At 44.1% G+C, this 19,072-nt stretch overlaps 1 pseudogene; it reads left to right on the top strand.

The window, feature by feature from the left end:
• Positions 1 to 19,072, top strand: part of LOC138287134 (cathepsin S-like) — an 87,035-nt pseudogene that overhangs the window by 58,316 nt on the left and 9,647 nt on the right.

The following is a 19,072-nucleotide window of genomic DNA, read 5'->3' as shown; positions in this document are numbered from 1 at the left end:
TTATACACTTAAAGAATCAAGAATAGCCCCTTATCGAATGTAGGCATAGCTGAGGTAGTTGGAAATCATGTAGGTCCAGACCTTAAAGAATTTTCTGAATATTTCTTTGGACTCAATGAATCTCAAGTGGCTAGGGAGAGAATTCCAGGCATTGATCCCTAATATGGTGAACGAATTTCCTTCCTTTGTTTTGAGCCTAAAATGGGCTGGTTGCAGTAGATTGGCTTGTGAGGATCTATGTGTTCTGCTTGTGTGGTAGGGTGTGAATCTTCCTGCAAGGAATTTTGGACCCATCTTTTTATAGGCTCTGAAAGCAAACAAGAGTGTTTTAAACAATATTCTCTTATGTAGAGGCAGCCAATGCAAGATCTTAAATGCGGCAGAAGGAGATGTTTTCCTAGGTACTTTAAGTACTGCTCTAGCTTCTCCATGATAGACTACTTGAAGCTTTTGGAATACTTGTTTTGAAGCCCCCACGTAAAGGCTATAGCAATAGCCCAGTCTCTAGGTAATTAGGGCATATGCTACTGTTTTCCTAGCTGTAGGAGGTAGAAGGTCAAAAACATTTTTTAAAGATTTTATAAGATTAAAGCAGGATCCTGCAATGGCCAGGGCATGTGGCATGAAGGATAGCTGTGAGTCAAACTTGACTTCCAGATTCCTAGCTACCTCTACCGTGGGTGGAGGAGGAGGGGTGTCTTCTGGCCACCAAAGTGAAGGGACAAAATCATTAGCCTTTCCGAATAACATTATCTCCATCTTGTTGGTGTTGCATTTCAGATGGTTTATCTGCATCCATTCAATAACAGCACTTAGACAGTTTTTTAAGTTGATTTCCGACCCCAAAGAAGATTTATATAAGGACAGAATTAATTGGGTATCATCAGCATAAGAGATGGTATCATTTCCGAAAGATGTTATAAGGGAAATCAACGGTGCCATATAGATGTTAAACTAGGCAGGGATTAAAGAGGAAACTTGAGGGACACTGATGGCTACCATGTTTTACTTTGATATATAAGGACCTAACTGAACCATCTGTTTTCAGTTTGTGATGAACGATTTTAACCACATACAGGCAGATCTTCCAATTCCATATTCTTTTATTCTTCTGGAGGAGGATTTGATGAGAGATGGTATCAAATGCCACTGAGAGGTCTAGCAGGATCAACACAGAGTTCTTTCCTGCATCCAATGTTAATTTTAATGTGTCAGCAACCTCCAGCAAAGCAGATTCAGTTGAATGCTTTGGACGGAAACATTATTTACTTCAAGATGAGAGTTAACTTGGTGGTTGACCAATTTCTCTATGATTTTACTCAGGGCTGGCAGGAGAGGGATTGGCAGCAAATTAAATAGGATGGTGGGGTTGGCAAGAGGGTTTTTCTCAAGTGGTTTCACCATGGCCACCTTCCAGGCTTCCAGCACTTCTGCTGAACTCAAACAGTTTTTCAGAATCTGATTGACTAGTGGATTGACAGTGTCAACCAGTTGGTGTAGAATTGTAGGACGACAAGGATCATTGGGGGAACCCGTCGTACATACCAAAATGCCTAGACATGATTGGTCTAGAGAAATCAGCTGAAATGTCAACAGTGTGCCCACATTGTTCTCTGATGCAATTTCAATCCCTAGATTAATAGGAGGGGACTGATGAAACAAACTTTTTGCAAATTAATTGTATTTTTTCAGTGAAATCTCATCGCACAGAGCTTGTGATGGAAGAATCTGGGTCACCAGTGCCTTGGGTTTAAGAAATTAATTTGATATTTTGAAAATAGTTTTTTGAGCAGATTTAGCTGATTCTATTTGAAAAGAGTAGCAAGTCATTTTTAACAACCTAATCTGTTTATGGTATGATGTTAAAGAAGCTCTGAATTTAGCTAGGTCCTTAGGATTATAGGCCTTCTGCCACTTTCTTTCAAATTGTTTACAGAGCAAATGTTGCTCTCCCAGACTTAAATCATACCAAGGGGCTGAGCGGCACAACTTAGATTTCCTCCTGGCTGGAGTTTTAGAGGAAAGGCTGTCCTCAACCTGGATTAGCCATCTGTTAAAGAGCTCCACACCATTACTAACTCGAACGGTTAAATAGGGAGAGGATTCTAGAAGTGCCTGCAAATACCTGGAATCTGAGGCCAGGTTTCCCCATTTGTGGATGATTAAAACAGGTGAAGGTACAGCAGTGACCTTTCCTGCCTCTTGGGTAAGAGCAAAAGGGATGAAGAAATTATCAGACGGCTCTATGAAATGGAGTTATCAACAATTAAGGCCTGGTTGTTAGTACAAATACCATCAAGGGTGTGCCCTCCTTTGTGCATTGGGCCTGATACCAGGCTGTGTAATCCCAAGAAACTCACGGTGTCCAAAACCTGGCTACCTCTTGGTCCCCTTTACATTCAGGGTGAAGATTAAGGGCCAGATGTAGCAACATTTAGAATTGTGACCCGCAAATTGCGAGTCAGAACGGCTCGCAATTTGCGAGTCGCAATTCTGAATGTTGGATGGTGTCCCTGACACCATCTGCGATTCGCAAGGGGGTCGCAAATGCCCACCTTATGAATAATCATGAGGTGGGTCGCAATTTGCGACCCCCTTGCGAATGGCGGCCCTCACAGGGATGGTGGCCTGCTGCGGACAGCAGACCAACATGTCTGTGACTGCTTTTTAATAAAGCAGTTTTTTTTTTGTAATGCAGCCCATTTTTCTTAAAGGAAAACGAGATGCATTACAAAAACCAAAAATGATACGTTTTTGTTTCATTTTTTCAGTGCTCTGAAAAAATGTTTGCAGTGCCATTCACAACAGGGGACCCCTTCCCTTTTGCAAATTCGTTACCACCCATTTCAAAGGGGTGCAAAATGCCTGCTCTGAAAAAATGTTTGCTGTGCCATTCACAATGGGGGACCCCTTCTTTTTTGCAAATTCGTCACCACCCATTTCAAAGGGGTGCAAAATGCGATTGGTTTGCGACCGCGTTCGCGGTCACAAACCAATCCTGCATTGCACTGTGACTCGCAATTAGGAAGGAAACACCCCTTCCTAATTGTGACTCGCAAACCCATTTTGCGATTCGGTAACCAGGTTACCGAATCGCAAAACGGGGTTTGTGCATTGCGATTTGCTTTTTGCACGTCGCAAACAGCGAAATTCACTGTTTGCGACGTGCAAAAAGCTTTGTACATGTGGCCCTAAAACACCAAGCAGAGTGAAGATAGAATAGTGAAGCAAATAGCGGAGCAAATTCTTCCCCAGGTGAGGTCAGAAATAGAGAGAAACCAGGGAAAGATTGTGAGGGATTGATCCTGAAACAGAATTCTAAACTTTCTGCTCCTTCCAAGTAGTTGGAATTGAGGGGATCCAGTTGCAAAGAGTCTTTAAAAATAATGGCAAGCCCTCCACTCTGACGACCAGGTCTGTCCTGCCTGGAGATTAAATAGCCTATTGGTAACACTATTACAATATCTGGGTTGGGCTAATCTTTTAGCCAGGACTCTGTAACAAATAGGGAGTCCAGGTGAAGCTCACAGATAAGATAATGGATTTCCTGAGCATGCTTGATCAAGGAGCGCTCGCTGATTAACCCACCCTGCAGTCTGTGCATCTCCTGGGTTGAATAGTGGACTGAAGAGGAGGGTCTGACATATCAAAGAAGCATCTACATTCTATACTAGACACAGGGCCCTCTAATTTACTGACATTTAGGGTCAACATACAATGTGGCTAAACTATTGAGCATTCTTTCAGTGTAGTCTCTGAGTGTGAAATACTTGGTGACACAGAAGCAGCGTGGCTGATGCTGGTCGCTTCCAGGTCACGGATGGGCACAGGGCACAGAGGGCTAGCCTTAGGAACGCCTTTGGCGCGCCCGCAGCACACCAGCAACATGTCCGCTGGCATGTCCGCTGCACGTCCGTGTCATGGAGCTGTTTAAGTAGAAGCCAGCCAGACCTGAACGCAGCAAAAGACTAGAGCATGTGCAAACACAGATTAGGTTGTGAATCTTGGCTTGCAGTAGGCATAATTTGGAATAAGGGACTCCAACAGTTGACTCCTGCACTTATTGCTAAATAACTTGATACCTCTAAGAGCTGCATCAATAGTTCTCCATAGAGGGTAAAATATTTGGGCGGTTCCCTCATAATTCTAAAAGAACAATGTGATGCCCCCCAATTTTCCCTAAGCAGCAGTGCTGCATCATCCAATCCCTTACAAGAATGTTTGAGGTGGATCTGATTGCAGAGTGGAGCTAGAAAATCTATTTGAATTGACAATTACATGTATCCCTGAATGGGGTCCAGTGATCACTGATGACAAATGATGAGTGGGTTTTTAAAACTCTTAGATGAATATTTGTATTGGACAGAGGGAAGCCAACATAGGATTGTTCACTTGTTGACTTCATCTTGTTTTCAGGTGGGGAGACAGTGGCTCTGTTTGGGATTTTGTTTGCAGATGGCGATAGACAGGTGGTGTGAACTGTTTATTACACAAGCAATGTTTCACAACGTTTCTAGTTTTCACACAAATACCTAATTGGATAGAACTTTGCAACCTTTATCTAAAAAGTATACATTTTGAAATGAGTCAAAGCCAAATGTGTCAGTTGTGTGGGTGCTTGGCTAAATAGTTACTGTTGGAAATGGCCCTTTCTCAGGGTTATCCCCAAACTTTCTGCCTTCCTCCTCCTATTTTTTCAGGTCTCTTTTTTGCAGGTTTATTGTCTCTGTACACTTTACCACTGCTAATCAGTGCTAAAGCGCATGTGCTCCCTAGGTAAATTGTACTGTTGATTGGTTTATCCATGATTGGCATATTTGATTTACTGGTAAGTCCCTAGTAAAGTGCACCAGAGGAGCCCAGGGCCTGTGAATCAAATGTTACTAGTGGGCCTGCAGCACTGATTGTGCCACCCACATAAGTAGCCCTGTAAACATGGCTCAGGCCTGCCACTGCAGTGCCCGTGTGTGCAGTTTTAAACAGCCGAATCGACCTGGCAAGTGTACCCACTTGCCAGGCCCAAACCTTCCCTTTTGGTACATGTAAGGCACCCCTACGGTAGGCCCTAGGTAGCCCCATGGGCAGGGTGCAGTGTATTTAAAAGGTAGGACATGTACTGGTGTGTTTTACATGTCCTAACAGTGAAATACTGCCAAATTCGGGATTTATTGTTGCAAGGCCTGTTTGCAGGTCTTCCCGACACCATAGCTGGCCGGCGACGCCGCAGCCGGCCTGAACTGTTGGTTTTGGTGATCACGGCGCTGTGATAGCCCCAGGTGAAGCTATTGACTTCAAGGAACTGTATTTTTGAGTAAATCTTGCTAAATTCATATATCTATTACTGTATGGTGGATTTTTATTATATGTGGTCGTACTTTATATAGATAAATATTAGCTATTTTTTCTAAAACTGGTGTGGTGTCCTTTTTTAGTGTTTTCATTTATAACTGTGTGTTATGTGCAAATGCTTTTCACATTGCTTCTGAGATAAGCCTGACTGCTCATGCCAAGCTACCAAGGGGGTGAGCAGGGGTTATCTGAGCGGGTATCTCCCTTATCCTGCCTAGAGAGAGGGTCCCTACTTGGACAGTGTTCAAACCGACTGCCAACTAGAGACCCAATTTCTAACAGTTACCAAAACACGATTTTCCAGGCAGTATAGGTCAGAAAATTAATGGAACCAAGTGTTGAGGTTTGCTGTGTATAAATATGAGGACTGGATTGGAGCATTTCCATGTGGTAAAGTGGGTTGCCTAATTCTCAAAATGCCAGTGCATAGAGTGTACAAATTCATGCTTTCTCTAACTGAGGAGAATTTAGGCCTCGTCCTTCGTCTTTTTGTGAGGTCGCTGTCTAATTTCTGATTTAAACAACTGTTTATTCTGTGTAATAATAAAGACTCGCAGATTTCACTAGCTGACAAAATAATCAGTAGTGCGTACTTTCCCTAGTACAGAGCAATTGTCCCAGACTGAATAACATACTATCTAGCATTTCATGCACTCAGAACAAGTGTCGTGAACATTAGGACTTCATGTATTAGACTAGTGAAAAAAACCTCAAGTGCTCTTTGCTTCATTTCTATTGCTTATGAGCATATGAACCATTTACTGATGTAGTAAATGTATGAAGCTTTTGCCTAAATCCCTACAAAAGAGCGCGATTTCCCTATGTCAGCAGAGGATCCCTTTCCCCATCCATAGAAGACAAACTTATGCTGGATTTCCAGGTGAACTTTACTGAGTTCTTAGTTTTACTCCTTATGATTTGTATGCTTACTGATTATTTCATTCACCGGCCCCGCTAATGCATTTCTATGATTTAACTAATTGAATAAAATCTTAAACAGAGAACTATTTGGTTCTTTGCCAGAAACACTTCATCCTTGCCTTCTGTACATCTCCAACAGAGTTTAATAAGAAAGACAGGTTGAGCAGCGAGCATCAATGTCTGGTAGGGACTCCACCGCTCCTGAGGAAAATGTATGTAAGGGTTTGCATGCTGACAATGTGATTACTTTTATTTTTAAGGTGACTATATTTTCAAATTCCAATATCTGAGGAGAATAGATAGTCCAGAATTATACATTGTGTCAAGTAGCAATGGATTTTCAGATCTTCTTGTGCGTTTCCTGTTTTTGGCTGTGATTGAGGAAGCTTATAAGAGACAAGGAAGTAGAAAGATGAACTTGCAGTGTGCCTGACAGAACATTAAATTGGTATTTGTCACTCAAGGAACTTTTTATGCTCCTTTTTAAGCCTGAAAAGTGCTCCTACACACGGGAAGAATCCATACAACTGAATATGTCCAAGTATTACCTCCTGCCAGACGAATCCAACATTGCTGCCGCGGTGGCCTTCGACGGTCCTGTTACCGTGGGATTTGCTGCCGTCGAAGACTTTATGTTATTTGATGGGGAAGGTAATGCTTTCAGTTCTATCTCATGATCATTATAAATCAAGGGTACAAATATTTGTTTAAGATGCACGTATCATTTCAGGAGCCTTAAGGTTTCACAGTTATTGCTGCAAATCAGCCTTTTAATATTCATACTCTGTGTTTTGGAACACGTCACTCAACTATGAAAAACGGAAATTATCATGTCCATATGTGAAGTGCTTCCTCGTCATAACATCGTTTTCCAAAAAATATTCTGCAAAAATTACAATTTACAAACATCCCTGCTGATAGTGTTTTCTATGCAATATATTATTTATACTTAAGCATCTGTTTCATAATCTTTGACCTACCGCTAACACCTTATTATTTCATTACATTCTTTGTACTAGATTCTCATATCCATCTCTCTTCTCACACACATATCACACGGTGGCAGTAGACACAGTGCAGTTGAAGTCAGCTCAGAGGTTCCATAGATAGAACGTTCTTTTTTCGTTTTGTTTTTAATTATGGCAGCGGCCAAGAAAAATTGGCTGAGGATGCCAAATAGTCGATTTCCCATATTAAATTTCTGTAGAACACTTCCGTTGCAGGTAAAGAGAAAACTGCTGAAAGGAAATACATTACAACTGGCTGAAAGTTAGAAATTTACCCACAAAGCGTGTTTTTTGTGAGTTGATGAAGTTGGTTCAAAGGTGCATGGGAAGGTCCTGACGGGGTTGGACAGAAGTGTACATGGCTTGTTGGTGACCAGGCATGCTCTGATTGGCCAGTTTAAAGGGGACTAGTCAATCCTGATTGGCTAGCCACAAGCTGAACAATATGTTGTAGCACATTACAGGAGTCAGGGACACAGTTCCTGCTTCCTGAAAATGAATTTTGAAAAAAGGTGTAAGGCAGCTGGGTGAACACACCCTGACCTTAAAAGGGCACGTTGGTAGCCCCCTTCTTGATTGGCTGATATATTTAAACATGGATTAAGTGGATGTCACAATCAGTGCTGCAGGCCCACTAGTAGCATTTAATTTACAGGACCTGAGTACATGTAGTACCAAATTAGTAGATACTGGCAAGTAAATTAAGTTTGCCAATTGGGTGTAAGCCAGTTATATATGTTTTGGGGATTGAGAACCCACACTTTAACACGGGTTGGCAGTGGTAAAGTGCACAGAGTCTTAGCGGCCAACAAAAACAAGTTCAGCAAAAAATAAGGATTAAGGCAAACAGTTTGGGGGAAGAGCACCTTAAGACTGACAGTCTAACAGACTCCATTGAAATGCATGTAGTGAAAGACTGTTTTTGAAGTCCACAAGAAGGAGCACATATAAAGTGTGATAGCAGATTTTAGTCACAATATAAATAGTTTGTTAGTGGTACCATAATAATTGTAGTAATTGTGGTGTGTTCTAAGATGATTTTACCTTCTGAAAAATGCTGATCCACTACAGGAATTTGATGAACCATGTTTGAGAGAAAACTGTTTTCTCTCCTACTTTTCTCCTAGAGGTTGTGGGAGGTGCTCCAGAATATATTTTCTAAAAGTTCACACTGTCATCCTCAGCCGTGTGAGACTACAGTCTGATATTCTGAGTAAAACATGAACTTCTAACAATAACAGTAGCCTGTCAGTTGATTCATCATTATTCTACTGCAGCCTCCCACAGTGTTCTAATGAACAACTAGAGCACTCATATTCCAGATTTATGGCAAATTATGGCGCACCGAAAGCCACATTGATTCAGCTATAAAACTTCAAGCGTGTCCTTTAGAAGTGAACAAAATGAGGGGCTTCTTTTTGTAACAGAAGTTATTGTTAGTGCTCTAAAAACTAAAATCAGGACATATTTTTAATGAGTTCACAAAAATCTTGCTCGTCAATGCCATTCTGACAGGTAGACTGAAACATGTACTTTCCATACATGCCAACATTTTAGAGCAGGAAAGTGAAAGAGTTTGAAACTTATTTTCCCTATTTACATCTATTGAAGCAGAGGCAATTTTAGGTGGGCAACAGCTCAAATGGAAACATTTTCTATATTAGATTTGTATTGTTTTATGTATAGGACCACACGTACAATATAATATAAAATATAACATAAGATACCACAGCTTCCTTGTACTCCCTGTCTGCTTTGAATCCGGCACAGAGGAAGTGTAGAATTGGTAATCACCTCATCCTCAATGACTCACCCTATCCTATCAGTGGATCAAGATCATGCCTGTGCATGCTACAGTTTTTACAGGATAGTTCTTGGTTTCCATTTTTAAGCCAGAACTATACCATCTTACCCCATCCTTCCCTGACACTCTATCTGTATCCTAGCCTCCCTATATTTTCTCATTTTTTTCTGACACCCTCATTCTGTGTAGATTTCCTTTTCCATGATCTTGCAATGTTCCATTCCAATCTCTTAGTGTTGGTGCTGAGGAGGAGCAACAGTTCCCCATTTCTGCACATAGTCCTGTTTTGCCAAATTTACCAATAGCCTTTGATACTGGGAATGATCTGTTGGGCCACAGATTCCCATTATAGCCAAACGGGTTTGTAGCTCCCGGGTAGCCCTGTCGCCCTCTCCAATGTGCCACCTATCACCTCCCAAAAACCTCTTATGCATGGGCAGCTCCAGAGCATGTGGAAAAGGTAACCTTCCATACTGCAACCCCTGAGATAATTTGCATTTCCTGTTCTGCCTATCTTATGTAACAAGGTACAGGTGTCATGGGCTTGGTGTAAGATTTTAATCTGAATCAGGCAAAAGTTCACCTTTATGGTCTCTTCAGCTGGAAATTCCAGAGCCTCCCGCCAGTCACCCTCATCTATTCCCACTATGTCTCGATCCCATGTTTCCCCCAATTTTGTCATCGGGATTGTGTATCTCTCATGATTGTGCCATATGTCAGTGAGATCAACTTTTTGTCAACCCATCCCTCTAATGGGGAATCTTCTTGTACCTCTTTCTCTGAGGACACACATTCCCTAAGGGCATGCCTCAATTGTCCGTAATGTAGCCACTATGTCAGCAGATATTCCTTCATCAGAAAGGTAAAGGAAACCATGCCATTGTCATCCCACATGTCCATTAGCATGGAAAGACCCATATTGTTCCACCCCTGGAAACTCTGAAGTGCGATCATGATACGTAACCTAGAGCCCTCCCATAGTGGTGCCTTTGGGGTCAGTCTCTTTTCCCATCCCATCTCTCTGTTCAAACCTTTCCAAATGGCTACCACTGTTTTTGTCATTGAGAAAGCCTCGGGTAGCAACCTCCCCTCATACAGGGTGTGCAGGTAGCTCCTGTTCCCCATTCCTGTCCTGTCCAAATGAAATGCGGGATCTTCCCAATCTACATAGGCCCAATCATTTACTATGCTCACCTGGGCAGCAGTATAGTATTCCCAGATGCTTGGCAGGGCTATGTCTCTCTCATATTTAGACCCCCAGAGGACCCTCAGAGCAATACAGGGTTGTCCTCCAGCCCAGAGCAGTGTCCACACCAGAACATCCACCTTAGCAAAGAAGGTGTCCTGGATTTCATTGGGGCAATTCTGTAGGACATACAGGAACCAGGGAGCATTGTCATTTTGAACATCACTGCCTTACCCAGCAGTGACATCTGCAGCGATTGCTAGTGTTTCATATCTTGCTCCAGTGTTTTTACCAGGGGGACTAACTTAATCTTGTTGTGCAAGCTCAGATAATTGTTGATCCAGATTCACAAATACTTGAACTTGTTTGTCTCTATTCACAGTGGAAGAGCTAATGTCACACCCCGATTTCAGTCACCCACAGGGAACAGTAGTGATTTTCCTCAGTTTGTGGCAAATCCAGAATAAATTTTGAAAATCCTGAAGATGTCTTGCAGTCTGTCCAATGTCTGGCCTAGATTCATCAAGTATAATGGAATATCATCAGCAAACAATGATATTCTCTTGTCATGTCCATTGTCCTCCAGCCTGCCCCAGACCTGTGCGTTGATGCGGACCCACTCCTCCAGTACTTCTATCACCAAGGCAAACAGCATTGGTGAGAGTGGACATCCCTGGCGTGTTCCCCATTTCACTCTAAATTCTCTGGAGGTGTGGCCATTCACCCATACCCTGGCCACCAGTCTATCATATAATAGTCTGATCCACCTGCCTGTTCGCTAGAAGCTTGGCCAGGATTTTAATATCCGCCACAATTAGAGAGAAAGGTTGATTATACTCGCACCTGTCTCAGGGATTCCCTGACTGTGGAATGAGGACAGAGCACATGTCATTTGGTAGCTCTCCCACTTGAAATGCCTGCACAAAAGCCACATGGATTGGGACCGCTGTCCACCTGGCTAGTGTTCAGAACAGTTCAGCTGGGAAGCCATGGGGTCCCAGAGCTTTTCTTACTTGTAGCTGTCTCATCACCTAAAACACTTCCACGACCATGATACCATCCTCTAGGGCTCTAGTCTGGTATGTATTCAATCATCGCATGGGTTACTCCGTTATAAACCCTATCACCTCCTAAGCTGGGACCTGCAGCTGTGTGTCACAGAAAGTTTCTAGGTGTTGTGCGAATTTCTCATCTATTTCCAAGGTGCCTCTCACTCTGGTCCCAGCGTCCCCCACTAGTTCTCTAATGGACATGTCTTCCTTTTCCTGGTCCCAAGTCATGCCAGCGGTTTACCTGCTTTATTACCTCCGTCATATTTTCTTTTCTGTTTTGCCAAGTATTTCATCTTGACTTCATAGACAGCAACTCAGTGATATTCAGTCTGTTTAATGTCCATTTCTGCCTTCCCGGGGGGAGTGGAGTTCTCTGCATAGTCCTTCTCTGATTGAGTCAACCCGTCTAATCATGGCTTTGTATGCCTCCCAGAGAATGACAGAGCTCTGTACCAAGTTCGTATTTTCCATGAAGTACAGTTCAGAGGACTTACCTAGGTGTTTGACCACCTGTTTGTTTGTCAGCTGCCAGATTTCCATTTTCCACATCCCTGCTGTTTCCCAGAGCCAGTGAACAGTGTTATTTGGAGTGGCAAGTGGCCACTAATGTCCAGTTGGCTGCACCAAATCTGGGGAGTGTGTTGCCCTTCGTGAAAAAAGAATACAGTGTTGAGTGCATGTCATGTGCCGCAGAGTAGAAGGAGTACCCTTTTTCATTGTCATGAAGGGATCTCCAAATATCTCACAATTCAATGGCCTCAATGAAGCTCTCTAACCTTTCTTTGATCATCTCTCCCTCTACCCTTCAACCCATCCTATCCATATGAGTGTCCATGACTAAATTAAGGTCTCAGTCCAACATCAGTAGCACCAGGGTGGGGCTTCCATCAGAACAGTCCAAAAATTCTGAAGTGTGGCCAACTGGAGCTCTGTGGCATACTCGTTAAGCAATAGCATTTTTCCCCCTCATGTTCTCCCAGTATTCCAGTGTGGCATCCCTGAACATCCGTTCACGTTTGTAATGTATGAAACATGAGCAGCCATGGTCAAAGTTTCCTTCCTCATTCTCATAATCTGGAATTGGCTAAAGTGTTATGGGATTCAAAACATTACACCCTATGATGGAAATGTTCTTTGCCTCCAAAATTATTTGCTCATTTCTCTTTCAAATGGAATCTTGTTGAATGCTGAGTTTGAGTACGAGACAGCATAATCTCAACAGAATGAGGAACCATCACAATAAGTGCATAACCCATCACAACCCCCTTGCTCTATTAGACATCCAGCAAGACAGCTGCAAATGATTTCAGGCAACCAGGAAGTGCCACTGCTACAGGATCCATGGTGGCCAAAAAGAAGGCATCCCGTATATATATGACTTCTTTCTCACAGTCTCGAAGTTAATCAGGAAACACCTTGTGCCCATTCTCTGTGAAGTGATTTAACAATGCAATTGTGTCTAGTCTGCAAATCTCTTTTCTTTGTAGATGTCACCAATGGGTTGTTAATGTATTAAACTAACACAGAATTACAAGGCAAATGTAAAGTCTGCAGATTTTACTTCAATATCTGATTAAAGATTGAAAGGCGCTCTCTATACCCTTGAGGAACCAAACACCAAACCAAAACTTTTTTCAAAGATTCAAATGCAAATAGAAATTGACTGTCTTCATGCAGGAGAGTGGAAAAGAATGCTTTGCCCAAGTCTACAACCGTGAACCACTCCATATCTCATGGGAACTTGGAAAAGGATTGCACTGGGAGTTGTCTCCCAACTAACCTGGACTGATCCTCCCACCAGTCAAGGCCCTTTCGCACCTTGCGCTCCATTGCACCAACAACCGCTGTTCTCATTTCTCCTCCTCCAATCCTCTTTACACCTTTGTGCCCGCTTCCCGCCTTCCCACTTTTTCTCTTTTTGCCATTTTCTCGCCTTATTTTTGCCACCTTTCCTGCTTACTTTTGCACCTTTTTCTGCATATTTTTACTACATTTATCTGCCTACTTTTGCCACCTTTTCCTGGTAACTTTTGCCACCCTTTTCACTCTGTTGTTGCCACCTCCCTCTTGATCCCCTGTTCTCCCCTGCCGTCTCCCCCCTACTCCTTACCTGCTCTCCTGCGTCTCTTCCTACCTCCGGAAACCCCGCCCACTGCGCCCCTCCCATGCCTTACGTAATGGTGGCCACAGTGTGACTGTGCAGCTGATGCACGCAGGGGCACAATACTGGTGTACCAAAGATGCACAAAAGGAAAGCTCGTCTGCACCTGTCCACACCATGACCCCTTGTCCTCCACCCTCCAGCATATACACCAATGCCAAACTCTACCCACTTCACCCGAACTCTACCCTCTTCACCCCGGACAGCGCAACAAACAAAGCTTTCGCCCTGACCCACCCTCCATAGTAGGACCTTTTACCTGCACTATCTGCCACTTCACCTGCCACACAGCTGCCTCAAAAACCAGCCCCACCTGAACACACCATAGACACCTCTTGAACAAAAGCACTAACTTGCATGAGCTCTTCCCAACACACACTCACTATCCAAATACACCACTGAGATTTGAGGCCTCATCTCCTCCCTCACACCCAACGTCCTCTTCCTCACTGAGACCTGGCTCAGCCCTACTTCTGTGCCTAACATTGCCACCACAATAACCAAAGGTACAAAAATCACCCACCACGCCCACATCAACAAGACTTGAGGAGAGACCAACATTATAAACAAGGAATCCATTAAATGCACCACCACAAACAACAACATTGCCCCTGCCACGGAACACCTCAACTTCCGACTCCAAAGAGGCAACAAAACCACCACCAGTGGTACCCTTGCCTACCATCCTCCAGGAGCAGGTCCATCCTCCTGCAAATTCACCACCAACTTCATTGCACCCTCACCTTAGATGCCAACAACTACATTTTCCTTGTTGACCTCAACTTCCAGCTCGACGACCACAATGACATCAACACTACCAACCTTCTTAACATCATGAACAACATTGGACTCACCCAACTCATCCACGACACCATGCACACTACAGGCCCCAGACTAGACCCCATATTCACCTCCAGCAACTGCATCTGTTACAGCCACACCATGAAACTCACCTCCATCGTCCACTTCAACATCACCAGCAGATGGACCTCTGCCCTCAGACCGCTGCCCTCAGTCTGCCCAACATCCCCCACCGAAGGTCGGGCAAAGTCTCAAAGGAGAGATGGATCAACTCTCTAAGTACCACCCACCTCATCTCCTCCAAGGGAGAGGATGTAGCGCAGTGGTCAGAGCGACTACCTCAGGAGCTGGAGATATGGATTCAAGCCTCGGCGTCGGTGCAACATCCTGTGATTTTGGGCAAATCTCTTAATCTCCCCGTCAATGTTCACTCTAATTTTTTTCCACTGTGTGCGGCAGTGTGCGGTCTCTGTGCGCTGCAGCCAAGGATACGTGCGCCAAGAAATTGACCATTCACGCGCGTGCAGCGCATAACTAGCCAAGATCTTTGGCATTAGCCTCTCCATACCACTAAAGCAAAAAAGGGGTATCATTGCTCCATGCAATAGGGCATCAAGGCAGTTGTGTGACCTGGTTGCACACCTCAAGGACATGACCTGTTAGGGGAGCACGTATATTGCTCTAAAAGGCTTATTTAGGCTTAGAAAGTGATAACGCATATAAACAACCACAAAGTATAAGAATGGTGGAACATTCGATAACAGCACATTTTCTACTGTTCTGAAGCATTTCCTAGCTCATTAACCATTAATTTCCAAGACAAATATCACTTGCTCACTTGTATGCTAAAGTACGCCAAATGATGTTTAAAACACTCCCTGCGGCATTTAAACGCTGTTTTCATTGACTTCAATCCAGATTCAAATATGAGCATTATCTGCCTTAGGGGAGCACGTATATCGCTCTAAAAGGCTTATTTAAACTCAGAAAGTGATAAAGCATATAAACTACCACAAAGTATAGGAATGGTGGAACATTCGATCACAGCACATTTTCTACTGTTCTGAAGCATTTCCTAGCTCATTAACCATTAATTTCCAAGACAAATATCACTTGCTCGCTTGTATGCTAAAGTACGCCAAATGATGTTTAAAACACTCCCCGCGGCATTTAAACGCTGTTTTCATTGACTTCAATCCAGATTCAAATATGAGCATTATCTGCCTTAGGGGAGCACGTATATCGCTCTAGAAGGCTTATTTAGGCTTAGAAAGTGATAACGCATATAAACTACCACAAAGTATAAGAATGGTGGAACATTCGATAACAGCACAACATGCACGTTTGCCAAAGGGGCCTGCGTGATGGGGGAAGGAAAGGTGCGCGCACGCTCACGCACGCGCCTTACAGGGAACATTGCTCCCCGTGCCCACAGACAGTGCCTTAAGACCCTCACAGGTGATAAGCCACACTATATAAATCTACATTTAATTTCTCCAGCAACCTAGACCTGAACATCAGAAACTTCCACACTTTGATCATCGACTGTGCCAACAGTGTCGCTCCCATCAGCAACAACACCTACAGAAGTCCAACAAGCAAGCTAGCTGGTACACCGAAGACCTCAAAACTGCTAAACAACACAGTAAACAACTGGAAAGGAGATGGCGCACCAGCAAGGAGACGATCGACAAGACCACCTTCAAGACAACCCTCAACCTCTACCATAAACAGTTGAGAGAATAAAAAAAAGGGCCATAGCCTCAGACATCGACTTCAACTCCAATAACAGCAAAGAACTCTTCAACATTGTCAAATAATTCTCCAACCCCTCAGCTGCAACAAACCACAGTACCCCCTCACAGAAACTCTGCAACAACCTTGCAAACTTTTCCATGACAAGACCGCCAACATCTACTGAAACTTCAAATCCCAGCCCAAGGCCACTGACTTCTTCAATCAACACAATGACCCCGCTAACACCACAGACATCTGACTAATGAATGGAAGTAGCTTGTCCCACAGGACACCGCCTCCATCATGAATTCGGTCCACTCAGGGGCCCCAACCAATCCATGTCGTCATCACATCTTCAACTTAGGCAAAGCCAGAATCAACCAAGCACTCACCACCTTGTTCAACACCTCAATTGAAACGGCCACCTTCCCTGAGGACTGTGAACATGCAGAAGTCAACATCTTACTAAAGAAACCACCTGCAGACCTCAGTGAACTCAACAACTACCGACTGATCTCCTTGCTTGGCCAAAGTATTAGAAAAAGCCATCAACCAATGAGTCTCCTTATCTCTGGAACAGAACCTCCTACTCGACTCCTCCCAATCTGGATTCCGCAGCAACCACAGCACAGAGAAAGCCCTCATCCTGGTTACTGATGACATATGAGCCCTACTCCAATGAGAGACTGCAGTTCTTATCCTCCTAGACATTTCAGTAGCTGATACGGTCTTCCACCACACACACAAACTTCACTAGGCTGCATAACATAGACATCCAGGGAGCTGCTTTCAAATGGGCTGCCTCTTTCCTCATTGGAAGAACGAAAAAACTCTTCCTTTCCGCTTTCACCTCCAAATCCAAGGAAATCACCTTTGGAGAACCACAAGGATCCTCGCTCAGCCCCACCCAGTTCAACACATATATGACACCTGTGACTAGCATTGTGAAACCCTACGGGCTCAGCATCATGTCCTATGCTGACAACACACAACTCGTCTTCTACCTCTCTGAAGACATCACCAGCAGACGTTGCCAACTGAATGAAGGACAACTGCCTGAAGCTCACACAAACAAGACTGAGGTACTGATCTTTAGAAACAAAAGCTCCCCAGGGAATGCATCCTGGTGGCCCTCGGACCTACTCCTACCCCTACTCACCGCACTAGAAACCTAGGCATCATTCTGGACAACAAGCTATCCATGACAACTCAAGAGAACTGCCTACTACTCCTGCTTCTTCATCCTCTGCATGCTTCGGATGATTTAGGATTCAAAAGGCTACCCCAAAGCTCAAGATGCACCATCACCAGGCCCTCATCTCCAGTTGACTACACTACAGCAATGCTGTCTATGCAGGCATCGCAGCTCTCCTCCTCCAACGACCTGAGACCATACAGAACGCCATACCCAGACTTGTCCTAGATTTCCCTAGATGAACCCACATGACCCCCTACATCAGGGAACGCCACAGGCTTCCTGTACAGAAACGATGCCAGTTCAAACTCCTGACCCATGCATAAAAGGCCCTACACAGCTGCGGACCCGCCTTCTTGAACCACTGACTGAGCTTCCATCAGCCCACCAGACACCTGCGCTCCGCTTCCCTTTCTCTAACCCTCACCTCCTGCATCCAATGTAGCATATGCAGAGGCCACTCCTTCTTCTACCTAGCAGAGAAGACATAGAATGAGGAACTGTGTCATTTTTGCATTATAAGGTCTCTGATTCTGCACGTTTTGTACAAGGGTCAGTTGGTCTGAGGTTGCTGACTGCATCCCCACACTATAAGGCATCACATTCATGTTCTGAAACTGAGGATTCACCTGAACATCATTCAGTACTCTGTTAGAATTCAGTCTATATTCTTGTTCCAATGTCCAATCCTGTTCTGATAATGACATGGTGTGCTTCTTTTCAGGCTGCTGTTTCTCACATTCACATTTAAATTGTCATCCGCACCTCCACTTCCTTGCAGAACCACATTTCCCATATGTGCATATTGAACGCCAACGCCTTGTACAATCATATTTGCTTGTGAACAGGAAAGAGAATCAAAATCAGAATCTAACACTACCACAACAGAACCTCTCTGCCAACTCCTCTGAGCCCTTTTGGCTTGCGTCATGTACTTCTCTTTGTATCATATGTGTCACTGCATTACTATGCATACTTCAATATCTCATTGAGGGACTTTGCCAACACATCACAATCTGCTGTATCTGAGAACTAAGCTCCATGGTCAAACTAAGCACAAACACTGAAAGGAATCCAGTAAGCCTTTCACAAGCTGGGTCTTCAACTCCATTGTACTGTCTATAAATCTGCTTTAGCCTCTCATATTAGGAATGCACTGATTCTTTTGGCTGTTCTGTTACCCTCACAATTTTAGACCAGTTCACCTCTTTCTACACAACCTTCAGTTCAAATACTCAGGCCCGTATTTATACTCCGTTTGCGCCGAATTTGCGTCGTTTTTATCGACGCAAATTCGGCGCAAAACTAACGCCATATTTATACTTTGGCGTTAGACGCGTCTAGCGCCAAAGTATTGGCAAAGAGCGTCATTTTTTAGCGTGAACGCCTTCCTTGCGTTAATGAGATGCAAGGAAGGCGTTCCCGTCTAAAAAAATGACGGCAACGCAAATGCGTCGTATTTATACTCCCGGGCAAAAATCACGCCCGGGAGGTGGCGGGTCAAAAAACCCCACATTTGCGCCACATTTTAACGCCTGGGTCAGGGTAGGCGTTAAGGGGCCTGTGGGCTCAAAATGAGCCCACAGGTGCCCTCCCCTGCCCCCAGGGACCCCCCCTGCCACCCCTGCCCACCCCAGGAGGACACCCAAGGATGGAGGGACCCACCCCAGGGACATTCAGGTAAGTTCACGTAAGTATAATTTTTGTTATTTTTCAATTTTTTTGGGGTGGCATAGGGGGGCCTTATTTGTGCCCCCCTACATGCCACTATGCCCAATGACCATGCCCAGGGGACATAAGTCCCCTGGGCATGGCCATTGGGCAAGGGGGCATGACTCCTGTCTTTACTAAGACAGGAG

This window comes from Pleurodeles waltl, chromosome 4_1 (genome assembly GCF_031143425.1).
Source record: "Pleurodeles waltl isolate 20211129_DDA chromosome 4_1, aPleWal1.hap1.20221129, whole genome shotgun sequence".
Taxonomy (NCBI): Eukaryota; Metazoa; Chordata; class Amphibia; order Caudata; family Salamandridae; genus Pleurodeles; species Pleurodeles waltl.
This window is presented reverse-complemented; position numbering and strand designations above follow the sequence as displayed.